At 26.6% G+C, this 14,708-nt stretch overlaps 1 protein-coding gene across 1 annotated transcript in view; it reads left to right on the plus strand.

The window, feature by feature from the left end:
- The first annotated feature begins 749 nt into the window (after positions 1–749).
- Positions 750–14,708, plus strand: part of LOC113560408 — a 108,238-nt gene continuing 94,279 nt past the window's right edge. Inside the window, exon 1 of the mRNA XM_026966266.1 lies at positions 750–1,355. The gene's annotated coding sequence lies outside the window, so the exon portion shown is untranslated. The remainder of the gene's footprint in view (positions 1,356–14,708) is intronic.

Consider the following 14,708-nt stretch of genomic DNA (forward strand, 5'->3'; position numbering starts at 1 on the left):
CAATTTATTGCTGGAAGACTCCAGCATTAATGATTTTATTTTTGTTTATAAATTTAATGGTGTCTTATTCAATAAACAGACTACGTTCAAATTTAACTTACGTGTACAAAAGCATAAGAACGTAATTTTTAGTTACAAAAATAATTTGAAATCTCTCATTCGCGACTCACGAGTCATTTCAATCAACATAATATTTCCATTTAGAAAAATGGGCCCTCGGGCTTCGATATCGAAAAATAAGCCTTCCGGTGGTCGTCGGATAGCCGGGAAGCCCGGACCGGTACAAGTGGATTGTACAATTAAATGATTACAACGGCCAATCGGACGAGCAGGACAAAAAGGCGCACGGCTGACGACGTACACGAGAACTCGGTCGGTCCGAGCCGACGAATCTTCGGGTCGCACTGCACGTCGTCGTCGTCGTCAGAAACCTTTCGCGTCAGAGAGCCACTCGGCGAGTCTTTTGCCGGGTCGCAAAGGTTAGGTTATTCGTCGCGGTCGACGCGTCCGTAAAGACGCCGTCCGGTCCACCGGCTACAGATTTGACGGTGTGGCTGTTGCCGCCACTGCTGCCGTCGCGGTGATGGCAGCGGCGGACGCTGTGCCGCACAATCGATGGGGGTCGATACGGGTGGCCACTTGCCATGCGCTACCGCCAACGGCGTCGACGACGACGCCGCCGCCGCCACCGGCACCGCCACCGCGGCCGCAACCACAGAATACGCACGCAGTGTGTCAGTCAGTCGCGCACGTACGCCGGCGGCCGGTCCGTCTGTCGTATCCATCCGCGTGTCCACACACGTCTCCGTGGCCGCGATCGTCAGTTTATCACCAGTCCGCGTCAACCAGCGGGCCTAGTGGCCGCCGTTACGCGAAGTTACACGTTTTTATTTTTGACATTTTTTCCGTCGCCGGCGCCGACGTCGAATTCGAATATTGTCGTCCTCGTCGCCACCCCTCGACCCCCCACCAGCTGGTTTGCCGAGAACGCGACGCGACGTGTTCTTCCGAGTCCGTTTTATGCATTCGCTGTCGGGTTTCCCGCTCGGCGACCACTCAAACGTTGGCCGGCCCGTCACCGCGCTCGAGTCATCCGACCGTCGCACTCGTTTCCGTCTCGGCCGTCACCGCTGCCAGCGGCTTGTGATCTTCGTACAGTTTTTACGGGCACCGTTCCTCCCCCGCGACGCTCTGCGTGCCGTCTCGTCTGAAAAAATAATATTTTAATATAATATTGTCGCCACCTCTCCCCGACCGCCAACCACGTACGGTTTCCGATCAGTTCGTCTTAGCGTTTTCGAGCCTTGTGTGTACATACGTGTCATCATCGCAGCACTTTCGTATTCCGATGAAATGTGAGTAAATATTATACACGATTACATAGGACCTATCCGGATAAGTTGATGCGATGCGCGATCACACGATTCCGAGGTTCGGGCGCACTGTCCTATTATAGATCCTGTCGGGCCCACTCCGCGACACACTACAATTATTTTAACGTCGTCATGATGTTACCACCAATTATGATTGAGTGACGTGCTCGCGCTGGTCGTCATTGTGGCTTGGATTGTCCGGGAAGAGAGAAATCGGTGTCTCCGCGATATCTGTGTTCATCCGACGACCGTGTTTCTTTTCTCGTTGTTCAGACGGATTCATTAATCAGTCGGACGACGTGCCGTGTGACGCTTACATGCATATATATATATATATATATCACAATAATTGATGTCTTTTTGAAATCGTTAAGTCTTAGAAGTCATTGTATACTGCGAGTAACGGGGACAATCGTATCAATCGGTCTTATAATATTGTTATATCAAATCTTATGGTGCATTGAGCTAATAAATTGTTACGTGCTAGATAACCGGTTAAATGATGTATTTTAATATTTACCAAAGTCCCGAAAAGTGCTAATTTTCAACAGTGCAAACACGGTTTATATGACGATGCATTAAAAAAAATAAAAAAAAAATACTTCTTTTGTGAGGTTTTATCGAAATTGTGTAATATTGTTTTATCATCAATCATCATCGCTGCCACTACCACCGTGGTATAAATATAATGTTGACAAAATTATTTATAGAAGTGTAGTGTATATTATATTATATACTTTTGATCGAAACATATATGTGGTATTATAGACCACTGCACTTATAATAATGTACTACGATTACGGCTTAAGCTCGGTTCGGGACTTATAAGGAAAAAGAGAGAACGTTTTCTAGATACGAACTCGACGAGGCAGAAATAAAAGTATCGGTAATACGCGTCTACAGTGAACTTAGTGTGACAGAGACGAATACGCGGTGTACTGCAGCATAAAGCTTTCGTGGAACTATTTAATTGCGGATCGGGAAATCGCTAATAGTGTGTAAAATGTGAATCAATGAAAATGTTTCGCATGAATGCCTGTTCAATATTGAGTTTATCTTGATACCATCACATTTATAAGTGAATTTATATTTAACTTTAAATAAAATCTATAGTAGTTTTTAAAACCATTGGGGTAGCCATCATACGAGAGTACAATTAATATATTATTTGTGCATATTATTTATTTATTTTTACAATATTCCAAAGCAATGGTTGATGAATTATATATATAATGTTAAACTCTAATAAATTAATATAATATTTTACTAAACGTTAATTTTACAATAATCATTAATAAAAATATCACGTGCAGAAAATAATATTTTTGATCACATACACAAAAACCATATGTTTGTCATTTGTCCGGGTAAAAAAATTAATTTATTAACTCTTAACTCTAGAGTTCTTCAACTTTCATAGTTCGAAACAAATGATTTACTAAACATGTTTGATATTTTCTTACTGTAAGACTTCATTTAAAATATTTTTCAATAGTATTGCACTTTACTTGACAATATGATAATTTATTTAGCATTCAATCTAGATTAGATGCCTAAATAGGATTTTAAATGGAACTGTATGTGTTTTTGCAGACCTTACAAAAATAAACTACTTAAAAAAATATTCTAAGCAATAACAAAATAAATTAGTATATTTTAATTCTATTGTATATTATAAAAAATGAAAAATGATATGGAATATTTATATTTTTTTAAGTAAGCTGAAAGTCGAAAGACATTTTAAATCTAAGTAGATCTGGTGCTTCTCTATTCATTACAATTACGTGTTCTAAAAGGGTATAAAGTGGTTAAAAGAAGGCGTAGTCAAGATGTTTAACCTCTTGACAATTTAATAAATGTCCTAGTAAAACTTGTTACAACCTTTATCACTGTTCATCATTTTTTATATCAATAAATTGTACTTTATTTTTTGAATAATATGGCGTTTCATAATATTATTTATGAATAATGATTTATATTTAATAAAACAATTATTTATCGAATACTTTAAAAAATTTAAATAATTCACGGGTTTCATAAAACTCCATCTTTTTACGAGTTATTGTAGTGAGGTCCGGTAATCTGTTACCAGCTTATAATTATAATAAATAAAATTGTGACATCGTTCAATAACTGTTTACCTAAATTAAACTTAAATAAATTTGATTTTTGAATATTAGTAATTATGAAAAATATTTTATGAAACTTATTAGTAAAGTATAATAAGTAAATATGAGAAACATATAAATGTAGAAAATTCTAAAATATTTAATTGTTATTTTAAAGTATTATTTGACGATTAAAATTAAATTGATTTTGTAACGACATTTAAAAAGTTGTATTATATCTTATCTGTCTATATATTTTGTTTATGAAAAAAATACAAACCAAAATGTCATAAGACAACCATTTTATTATCACTTGTTGCTGTAATAATATAGTCTAATACCTGAGCGTAAAATGCATATTGCGTAGTAAAAAGTTTTTCACTGTTCTTTCTTATTCATGTTATAAAGCCTATACTTCTACTCCAATAAGAACTTTATTTATCACTGTCAATTTCTATTAAAATTTAAAATTTAAAAATATTACAATATTTATAATATTTACCGACACAATTTCGTAATAAATAGGTGTTTATATTATGAAATCACTCTTTAACGTATCAATAAACTTTTTTTAGGTATACATATTAATTAAACGATCAATGTGCATAAACTTTGGTTATAATTGATAATAATATAAACACATGATTATTTATTATACATTTTTATTATTGTAATCGCCCTTTACTTCTGTGTTAATCTTATTTAATATTGTTTTTAACTTGAGGCTCCAATATATTATTTTTATTTTTACGGTAAGGTTAGAATGACTATACACCTATTTAAAAATATTTAATAAATGTATTTTTACTGTTTTTATCAATGATTCTTTTTGAAAAGTTGTTCTAATGATTTCTGTTTTCCTTTTATACAATACAATATGGAAAGCGCAGATTCTGACCAGACATGTTCATATTTCGTCTCTTGGAATCTATGTTGTACGAATTTTACATATTTTATTTCCGAAAGAAACTTCGGGTGACATTTAAACTTTAATGTGGTACACAATTTTATTATTTCCGTGAGTTAGATGCGTGTTCTAAACGAACTAATGCGATAAATCAGAACAGCTGCTCTTTGACCCGTAAACACCAAATACTTACGAACCGAATATTTCGTATGCGTTTGTTTTCATGGTAGGGAGTGGAGAAGTTATGGGGGTGTAATTTAAAGCCAACGACTATTTGTATCAGCCTGGAATTTCGCTTACCATTTAGATATGTACGCTATTGCAGAGAGAGGACAGTCACACACGAATAGCCTGGATAAACAATAGGGCCTGATATTTCTTTTCTGGCTATTCACCCAATCTATTCTTTAGATTTCTCTTTTTTTCGACATTGTTTTAACATTTAGGAAGATATTGATGGTGGAATTTGGTCGTTTGGAGTAGTTCTTCTGAAATCTGGCGATAAAAAATAGCAATAAAAAATGTATACGTTTAGTATTGGCGCGTTTGATTTTTTTTGTTAAGTTTCTTATGATAGTGGGTATGTAGAATTAAATGTTTTATTTAATACTCATAATATAGTATTCGAATAATTAGAGTAAGAAGTGAGTTAATAAATGTAATTTGTTAATTTTAAGTTTTAAATTTTTTATGCTTATTATACATTTAATATATATTTAAATACATAAAAATAATTATACACATTTTCTTTATAGTTGTATATAAACGATTGATAGTTATTTAATAAGATGAAAAAAAAAATATCTTATAGGATCTATGATACGTTTTTATAACTGACGTTAAAAATGTAAATTATTAATATATACTATAGAGTTGTTAAAATTATAAAAGTCAACATTTATCAATTTCAATATTTAATTTTAAATTTGTGCACTCTCGTTCTTAGCATGTCTGCTAAATTATAACAATATTAAATAAGACAATTTTGAAACCCGTTCTATGCCAAATTATGCTGTTAATTTATTTTAATATGTTTGATAATAAGTTTTTCAATTTATGATATTGGTACTTTTAAAACGGGGATTTTTCCTAGGATTTTTATTTCTGATATTCGTGACAAATATTTATATAATCTTATCTATAAAGCTTTAATAATACACTATAATTAAATTAAATAATTACAAAAAATATTTATATTGAAATATTGGCCGGTTTTAATACATGTATTAAATAACAATAGGTTTAAATTTAAAAATATAGTATTTAACTACAAAGTGATTCATTTCAGAAAAAAAAATGTGTAAGAACTCAATTATACTTGACAGTTGACATATTTTAATATTTTGGGTTTTTAAATGATGGTTTAGTAATTTAACTTTAATAGAAATATTAAAATGTAATGGTTTTTGAGAATTATTGTTTTTTAATACCTAAAACTATAACTATAGCCTATGTTATGACATTGCAATTTTAAAAAGTAATTAGGCGAAAACAAGTGTTTAATATTAATTTTTTTCGTATATTTAATTTTTAATTATAAAATAGTATAGAAGTTAATATTTATATTATAGTTAATATATTATTCTATAAATCAGATAAATAAATAATTGAAATAGAGATTAAAAAGGTTTTTCAAAAAAACAATTTTTTGAAGTACATAGAAATCTAATACTTAAGTTATCGTTGTTATTAAGACAATAAATTACTTGTATATGTTGTGCGCTGATTACAATTTTTAATAATTACGCATAAGAAAATATTTTCACCAAACAGAAATCACTGTGAATAAAATCTATTATCAGTATTACATTGTGATCAGAATATTGGAAATGCATTTTACTATATTGCGTAACATAACAAAAATATGCTTATGGTATTTATGTGTTCATAATTCATTTCTAAGTAAATTTTAATGAGAACATTCATTGTAAAATTACAATGATTTTTCTTTTTAAATATAATTTACTTCAGTAAGTACTAATTGAATTCCACTAGAAAATATTTAAAATTTAAAATATTGTTCTAGTGGATGTTGATAATGAGTTTTTAATCAAACGAGTGCAATATGCACCAATACATAAAATATTAGATATATTGTTTTATTAGATTAGTTGACTACTTCTGTATAAATAACTTTAAATTTCTTTAAAATCAAAAATATAAATATTTACAGATTAAATAAGTGAAACGCTTGTAACTTGACACCACAAAAGGTAGTACTAAAAATAAGTGAGATATTTCCAATCAGATAACATTAAGATCAAACAGTAGTTTTTAGATTTTGTTTTGGTTTTCTTTGTTATGGTATGTGTGCATAACTGTATTTTTATTTCTCTTATATAGTTTTTATTTCGTTACAAACTTTAAATATTTTTACGAAAAATATTATTCCAACACAAGTGTATCTTATAATAAAAAACCAAAATGGCTTATGTAATTTTGTTATAATTGTTTCAGGGTTTTTTTTTTTTTTACCAAAATACGATTTAAATACATGGTTTTGGCAGATGGTCATATAACCTGTCACAAAAGATTTTGAAATATGATATAGTCGAGAGCTCAGCTGGGGAGAGAGTTATTTTCTTCGTGTTTATTTCCTTTGGGATTTCAAATGTAAAACTTCATAAGTACTTTACATCCGCGTTATACAAATTGTCTGCGATACATACAAATTAGATCTACAATTATTTTTTTTATACTTTTCAAGGTATTTTTTAATTTACATTTGATTTGTATAAATATTTTAAAATCCGGATCTTTTGTTTTTTTAAACTATATTCATAAGTTTAGCGGGAAAAAATTCTATCTTTGTTCAAAAAAATATATTCAATTTTAATTTTGCGCTTATTTGTTGTTTAAACGAAAAATATTTTATATATTTTTCAATTAGCTGTAATAACAAAAGATATTCCATGTTTTTCTTATACATTTAAATAACCAACAATATCTAAAAAATATAGTACTTTATTATTTATTTCTATTGTTTTTGTAAACATTTTTAATAAACATTTTCGTAAACATAATGTTGATAGTATCTATACCAAAAAAATATTTTTTTTTCACATGGCCAACTATTACTTGAATACTTATTTTTTAATTTGAATTAAATATTTCCATTAAAATTCAACATTAGTTGCTTTGAATTAGTGAATTAGTGAGTTATTTACTTGTATAAGAAAATAAAATATTTTTGTATTTTGAATTATCAAAAGCCATTTAGTTTAACTCGATAAGGAAACGTTAACTAATGGTTGTTAAAAATTACATTGTGTGGTTGAATTATCGATAAGGTATGTTACAAGCAAGACTATGCCTCCACGTGCCAACTTTCTCCCTCATAGACATATATCTTTCTTAAACTAATATGTGTTTTGTAGGGTGAAAAATACAGATCATGGAAAAGATTTAATATTTTTTTTATTATGTTTTTTTGTTTATTTGTTTGGTAATGCAGTTTTTATTCTTTACAAATGAAAAAACCGTGTGAAAATGGCAATAAAAGTCTAACGGCTCGTTGCACATACCCATTGTATAAACTACAAACTAAACAATAATGTAAGGATATGTCAGAATTTGAAATTTGAAAGTATTTGTAAGAAAAGATTTGTTTTATATCTTAATATTTTGTATATACATGAAAAATAGTACTAATTAAGAGTGTATAATTGTATATAAACAACTTAATTTGAAAAAAAATCATTAAGCGGACTGCTCACTTTGTGAGTTGCTTTATATTTATGACTCAAGTACTTAACAAGTTTACTAGTTAGTAAAAATAAACTTTATAGTATTAACCAATATACATTTATTTTATAATATAAATGATAATATGGCAGTGGGATTTGACGAATTCGTATGTAAGTTTGTGAATTAAATATTAGAGATAACGTATATTTTTTTTTAATAAAAATATAATATTTAATTGTTATAAATAACATTTTAAGTCTTATAAATTATATTTGGTAACCATAAATGACTTTCTTTATTTAAATTACTACTAAAACACCAAAACAAATATAACTTGTATCAAACATTGGGGATTTTAACCCCATACTAGTATAAACGCATTTATTTATAGGCCGAGTGTCCATGACTATCGGTAATGTAAAACTATATGTATCATCTACTTTAATCAAACAACAATCGTCGTCTATTTCAGTGTATGGCTCTTTATTTCGTTACAATGTATTCACCAGAACCCACGGTCACACACGGTAAAATATGCATATATACCAATATATCTACATTTTTATTCATATATGTATAATACATTTAATTTAAATAAAATTATTTATTATAATATTAAGGTTTTAAAAAATTTGTAAACATATTATAGTATTTAACTATACATAGTGTCAGTTCGTCTCTAAAATAGTGTATAATGAAATCGTTAAGTAAAGTTTTCTTTTGAGTTTTCTTAGAGAAGTGTTGGTCAAAAAGACGTTAAATAATTTATTTATTGTAGGTATATAAAACAACTATTGTTTAAGTCACTGTAGAACGAAAGTTGTAATAGATGAATGCATGTACAAAGAATATACAAACACTATAATGTAATAAATTATCATTGATAAATAAGATAATTGAAAATAAACATAATAAGATCTTTCTTATAATATACGTTATTTTGAGTTATTTGCATGTCTAGATTAATTGCTGTTATTTTGATGAATGTTTAATTGATGATTAAAATTTTCACAGTGCTGTAAAAATGAGATAACAAAGTAGGAAAATAAATATTTTTAATTTTTCACAATCATGACGGTGAAAATTATTATCGTGATACATTTATCAAAAGTAAACAAAAAATAATTATATTGACTGTTAAGTACAAATATTTTATTTTCGAGCTAAACATTATGAAGAAAAACAATTAAACTACTCAAAGTGTTCTCCTAAATAATGTAAACCAAGATGTAATTTTATAGTATTTATTAAATATTAATTTTATATTTACGTTATTAAACTAGTGTAGAATGGTATAGTTGAGATTTTACAAACTATAATTAATATCTTGTAATATTCATCATTCTAGGTAATAATTCTTAAATTTAATATTAGATATATGCAATTCATAACTAGAGTTATGTAAAAATGTAATATAAACTCTGTTAATACAATATTCAAATAAATGGTAAAAAATATTTAAATAAATATGACAAAAATTATGTAATTATAATAATATGTTAAAATACATATAGTTATTTATTTAATGCTTACTTATTATGATAGATAGTATGCATCTCTAAATATTATTAAAAATTATATAAACTTTTAATAAATGGAAAAATTAAGTTTAAGGAAACTATATTTGGTTAAACATTGAAAAACATGATGTGTCGTCTATACATAACATAAAGTTATAAAATCGAAAAAAGTGGTTTACAAAATCACGTTATTTATAATGAGTTGATATGTAAACTAATATAAACAAACTTTAGGTAAAACTTTTGATTCGTTTAATCTTAAAAGTAATCTATATGTTTATAGCTGGACCTATATTTCCGTAGTCGCGCTAGTTGTATAGACTGCAGAGGTTGCGAGGATAAATTCGATTTTGAAACGTTCACCTCGCGTAGATAGTGTAAGGCTATTATTTTCGACAAGAAAAAGTTGGCCTCGTTGTCACCACAGTCCACATTATTTCATTTCGTCCTTTGACCTTTTATCGAGTTATAGGAAAACCGATGATAGGCGAGTGGATAGGAGAGGAGTACGAGGAAAAAAGTTTTGCCATTATGACCGGTGGCTATGTCGGTAAAAGATAAACCGATATTAATTTTTATTTACCGCCTGTGCTAGAAAATTCTGATAACTATCCGTTTGAAATATAATAAAAGCATCATTGTGTAGAATTTTATAATTGTGTGTTTAGATGAGGTTATTTGTTAAATTGGTGATACATTAAGGAAAAGTATATGAAACTGAAACAGTATAACCAAGTGAAACTGATATTCAGCAATTTTTACAGTACTCGTGAATGTTCAATGATTAAAAGATTATACAAAAAACGCAATAATAAAAACAAACTCAATGTAAGAACTAAAATATAAATTATATTTTGTTTTATTAAATTTAATAGTAGGTATCCAATATTTAGTGTTTTTTATTAAAATATTTAAAAAATCTTGATATTATAGAAGAGAACATTTTATGGTTTTAATGTAAGTATCTTTCTTATTCTTAAAAAATAGACAAAGGTAAAGTGTTATGTAGTTTTTTATAAAGTAAAATGTATGGACTGCTTAAAAAAATATTAATTACATTTTGATTAATGATTTTAAATTTCGCGATTTATTGTTATCATTTTTATAAGTTCCGTACTAATTATTGGGAATTAACAATTTGATTTCAATTAACCACATACGCTTGGGAGTTTGGGAGTAAATTTCCTAGAACCCTACTTTCAGATTTTTTCTTTTTATGTTTTTGGTTATTATTAATGTTATACAAATGTTGATGACTGATACAAACTAATTATAATTTATTATAATCTACGGAAAAACCTTTTATTTTATAAAAAATATATTAAAATACAATTATATGTATATTAAATATACATTTTGTAATCATGTATTTAACTGTCTTATTTAGTATACGGAGCAATATCGTAATAATTTATTTAGCACGTTATTTAATTTCCGGTGAACTTTATAATTATTGTATTAGAACGATATGGATAGCATAAAAATAGTGTCAATTTTATTTTATGTAATTTAGGGGTATTTAAAATTTAATTTTTACTGAGGTTAAGATATAAAATACTAATCCGTCTCTTATCATGTATGATTATAAAATAAAATTACTTAAAACAAGAAGGTTGAAGAAATTAAAAATAAATTCATTGACTAATTCCGTTTTAAATATTTTAAAATTTATGATGAAAATTATTTCATTTTATGTCCGCAATATAAAAGATACTATTCTTATATTAGGTTTTTGATATTTTAACTATTATTCTGTGTAATAAGATAGTAATGCAATTATATTAATGCAGTTATTAAACTATAGTCTAAAAAATCTTAAATAATAGTTTATTTTTATGAATTATGTAATTTAATAATTTAGTATAATCGAAAATGTTTAAATAGTAATAATTCATGTGTTTTTTAAACTGTAGTTTTAAGACATTTTTTTTACCCTTTAGAGCATGAATTATTTTGTTTTATTAATTTTAAATAAAATTTATTCATAAGGTACTTAGATACAATTTTATTAAGAATACAAAAAACGAATAATATGTATTTTTATGTCAAATTTAAATGTATTATTTATAATTTATAATTACACAATTAATATAAGCTTATTAATTTTGTACACGCACTATATTAAAATCAAAATATGTTATTAATCATGAATATTCTTAATTTAAGTATACATTTAAAATAGTTAATTAAGTAAAATTTTGAGTGACAGTTGGAATCATAAGGATTAACACAATATGTGCGTGTAGTGAAAATAGAATTATTTAATGGTATACATTATACATCTATTACGCTGTTAAACATTATTTTATTACTTTACATTAAATTTCGAGTTAATAATAAACTTGGTAGAATTATGTTAAGGTTAGTTAAAATAATAATTTGACATTTATGTGTCTAGGTAGGTACTTATATTATATAGATGTGACAATATCGTTAAATTGTATAAATCACATATTAATGTAATATTATATTAGAAAGCGGTTTAAACATTGAATAATTATTTAGATGTTCGTTTTTAAAGTACAATTGTTATAAAAAATGAAATAAAAATTAGTTTCTTCATTAAAAAACATTCCAATAATTATTTTGTAATTGAATTATATGTTAGATATTATAATGTTATGTCATGTATGAATATAAAAATTAATAAAACAAATCAACTAAGATAACTACTATAAAACTAGCTCTTAATTACTTTTTTTAAATTTTATTGAGAGTAAGCCTCTGCGACTTGGCCATTGGTTGTTTCTAAAATTGATTTGTTTGTTTTTTTCGTTAAAATAAATTTCAGGTTAATTTTTTTTTTCAAAAAATCTTACAAATTTCATTAACAAAAACGTTTAATTTGTCTTATTCATATTGTAAAATAATATTGTATCTGGAAAAAGTTTTGATTTTTTAAAAGGCTAAAAAAAAGACTAAAAAAAAATCATTTTGTATGTAAAAAGGTTATAAATGAATTCTCTCTATAATTATTTTTTGGTGTGTAATATGATAAAATATTATCGATAAACTGAAAGTGTTAAATATTAATATATACAATTTTTACTGTCTTAACCTCATGTATGCAAAGGTTTTACAAGATTATTCTAACATAATATTACGTCCATTGTGTACATTTTAAAATTGCCAATTCATCGTGTAATTGAGTTTATTTTAAACATTATATTATAATTATATTCTGTTCTTTTAATGCATAATAAGACTACAAATCACAAATGAAAGCAGAAAAATTATTTCTCTAGATGAACGATAGTGGAGAATATTTGTATGATGATTTACAATGCAAGATTCATGACCCAGAACGTTGCGTCTTATGGTATAACCCGACAATACACGTAGGCTGAATTGGAATCAGTAAACAGATATTATAAATATTACATAAGATATTGACGAAATGAGGATGAAATAATTGTATGGGTGTGGTTTTTAGAAAAAGTTGATTTGCATATAATCACGGTGTTTATTAGTATTCAGATACACGTTTATTTTCTATAAATTTTTTTTCTTAGCTTATTTCTGAATATATGTTTACATATGTAAATTATGTAAACATCATTACATTTTAAATATATTTCTCAAAAAAAATTATTAATTTTAATTTTAATTGTGGTACTAAAAAATATTTTGTTTATACCAATGAAATATATAGTATGATAAGTATTAGATCAGAATAAATGTACAATTTTTATATTATGTGTATTTTTTTAAATACTAAAATATTCATGGTAAAATTATACTGTGTGGTAAATTATACTTCATGGTAAATTATATGTGAATATTATTATTAATATATTAATAAAAAAAAAAAAACACTATATCTACAACATGGTTAAATTATTGAACATACTTATACCTATTCGTATCTTAGAAAAATATATTTTTAAATATAGTTAAATTTAATAAATTAAGATAATATAAACTTAATTATCGAAATTGAATCAATGACATTTTATTGAAAGTCATAAATCGAATTTAAAAAAAATCTCACTTTTATGATAATTATCAAATCCTCCTGTCATTTAATTTGAAAAATGTTTTTGTTATTGAATAAATAACAGTACGCGTGAAAACATTCAAAGCATAATATTTACTAGACTGTGCATTTATTTGATTAATATGTATGCATGATTACTTTAACTTATTAATCTATCTATGACACAACACTTAATATTTATCCACATTTGTTATTACGAGTATTGAATAAGTGCCAATAATACGAACTATCTTTATACCATTTTTAACTTATGGACATCTGAAAAACTATACAATCAAACATTTTTGGCAACGGTTAGCAATAGTTGGCAGAAAAGTATTTTATGAAACCGTAAAAATTACTAAATAGGGTTTCAAGTAGAAAATGTATGTAATTAATGGACTTAATATATATTTTAAACAATAACTATGCATAATTCATAATATATAAATTAATAAAGCTATTGAATAACATATTATATGTGTTATGTGTACTAAATAATATAGTATAAAATATATATTTTATTATTGGCAAAAATAAAGTAAAAGAAATTTATGAGGACTTGAGTAAGACCACAATTATAGCTGTATGATAACAATTTATTTATTTTTGATTGCAGTATCTTTAAAAGAAAACTAAACAAATTAATCAATTTTTATGAAAATATGTTATTTATACTTTTTATAGTTTATACTGTATACTCAATGAATATTGATAAATTTAATTTTATTTATTCGGGTACATTATTTATTTACTTATAAACGCCCAGTGGCCATTAATTAAAGATATTTTAAGTTATTTCAGTATATAAAATAAAAACAGGTTACTATAAAGAATCAAATAAAACATTTATGACATAATTATTATTTATATACAATTATTTATTATACAATAATGTTTTAATTCTAAGAGAGAATGAAAAAATATTAAATTTATTACTTAAGTGGACGCTTAACCTTCATCTGCAGTGTGTAATCTCTGTCTTACTAACGTACATCATGACAAATTTTCCTCCAGCAAAACAAATTTTGTAATATTAGTTTAATATTAGAGTAAATTTATCTATTAAAAACTTTAAAGGTAGAATATTATCTAAAAAATGACTTATGATTTTATTGATATTATCATTTTAAAGTG

This window comes from Rhopalosiphum maidis, chromosome 1, assembly GCF_003676215.2.
Source record: "Rhopalosiphum maidis isolate BTI-1 chromosome 1, ASM367621v3, whole genome shotgun sequence".
NCBI lineage: Eukaryota > Metazoa > Arthropoda > Insecta > Hemiptera > Aphididae > Rhopalosiphum > Rhopalosiphum maidis.